Genomic DNA, 1,383 nt, shown 5'->3' with positions numbered 1-1,383 from the left:
GGAAAAGATGGGAGGAGGAAACAAACTGGAGCTTACTAGTGTCAAATGAGGTGGATGGGGAGCAGTGGGCGGAGGTGTGAACCATCATTAGGCAGGAGGGAGGAGGGTGGAAACAGAAAGAAAGAAAGAAAGCAAGAAAGAAAATATAACTGAAGTAAAAGTGTGCTACTATTCTCTTAGTGAATAAGAATGTGGACCTCAAAGAGGTCCGGGGTGGTGGGTTAGGTCGGGCTGCTCAGGCAGCGGCATTAACCACCGAAGCCGTACAGGGTGCGGCGCTGGCGTTTGAGGGCGTACACCACGTCCATGGCGGTGACGGTCTTGCGCTTGGCGTGCTCAGTGTAGGTGACGGCATCCCTGATGACGTTCTCCAGGAACACCTTGAGCACACCACGGGTCTCTTCGTAGATGAGCGGAGATGCGCTTCACACCGCCACGGCGCGCCAGACGACGGATGGCCGGCTTGGTGATGCCCTGGATGTTGTCCCGAAGAACCTTGCGGTGACGCTTGGCGCCTCCCTTTCCGAGTCCCTTGCCTCCCTTGCCGCGGCCAGTCATGGTTCAGGTGGGTAGCTCAACAGTGGAGTGAGTGTTGGGTTGGTGCAGCGTTCGCTCTATATATGCAGAGCCAGAGGCTGCGGTGGTGGGTCCTTGGGCGATAGGCTGGCTCCTGCCGTCTAGGTCCGGACGGCCCAGTGACGTTGGGTGAGCCTCTACACTGTACTAGGCTCTAGCATATGCAGACAGCTCCAAGAGACCCCTAAATTCCTCCAATAGGGCTAGATAGATGCACTGCCTGACGGGGGCGGGCAAGCGCGGGACTAGGAGGCGGCGCACGCGCAGGACGCGGCGGACCACCGCTCCTCCCCCGGCCGCCAAAACTATAAAAACGAGAAACGGCTGGCAGACTCAACTGTTCTGTTCGTCCGTAGCCATGGCCCGTACCAAGCAGACTGCCAGGAAATCCACCGGTGGCACGGCGCCCCGCACGCAGCTGGCCACCACGGCCGCTCGCAAGTCGGCCCCGGCCACCGTTGTAGTAATGAACCCGCCCCGCTACAGGCCCGGGACGTGGGCCCTCGGTGAGTTCCGCCGCTACCATAATAGCACCGAGCTCATCATCAGGAAGCTTCCATTCCAGCGTCTGGTGCGCGAGATCGCCCAGGATTTCAAGACCGATCTCCGCTTCCAGTCCTCTGCCGTCATGGTTTGCAGGAAGCCTCCGAGGCCTACCTCGTCGGTCTCTTCGAGGACACCAACCTCTGCGCCATCCACGCCAAGCGTGTCACCATCATGCCAAAGGACATCCAGCTGGCCCGTCGCATTCGCGGCGAGCGTGCCTAAGCGGGCGTTGCCCGTCTGAGTACTACAATCTGCTCACAC

At 59.7% G+C, this 1,383-nt stretch overlaps 1 pseudogene; it reads left to right on the top strand.

The window, feature by feature from the left end:
• Positions 1-934: 934 nt before the first annotated feature.
• LOC126992906 (uncharacterized) overlaps positions 935-1,383 on the top strand; it is a 476-nt pseudogene continuing 27 nt past the window's right edge.

This window comes from Eriocheir sinensis, unplaced genomic scaffold (genome assembly GCF_024679095.1).
Source record: "Eriocheir sinensis breed Jianghai 21 unplaced genomic scaffold, ASM2467909v1 Scaffold518, whole genome shotgun sequence".
Taxonomy (NCBI): domain Eukaryota; kingdom Metazoa; phylum Arthropoda; class Malacostraca; order Decapoda; family Varunidae; genus Eriocheir; species Eriocheir sinensis.
This window is presented reverse-complemented; position numbering and strand designations above follow the sequence as displayed.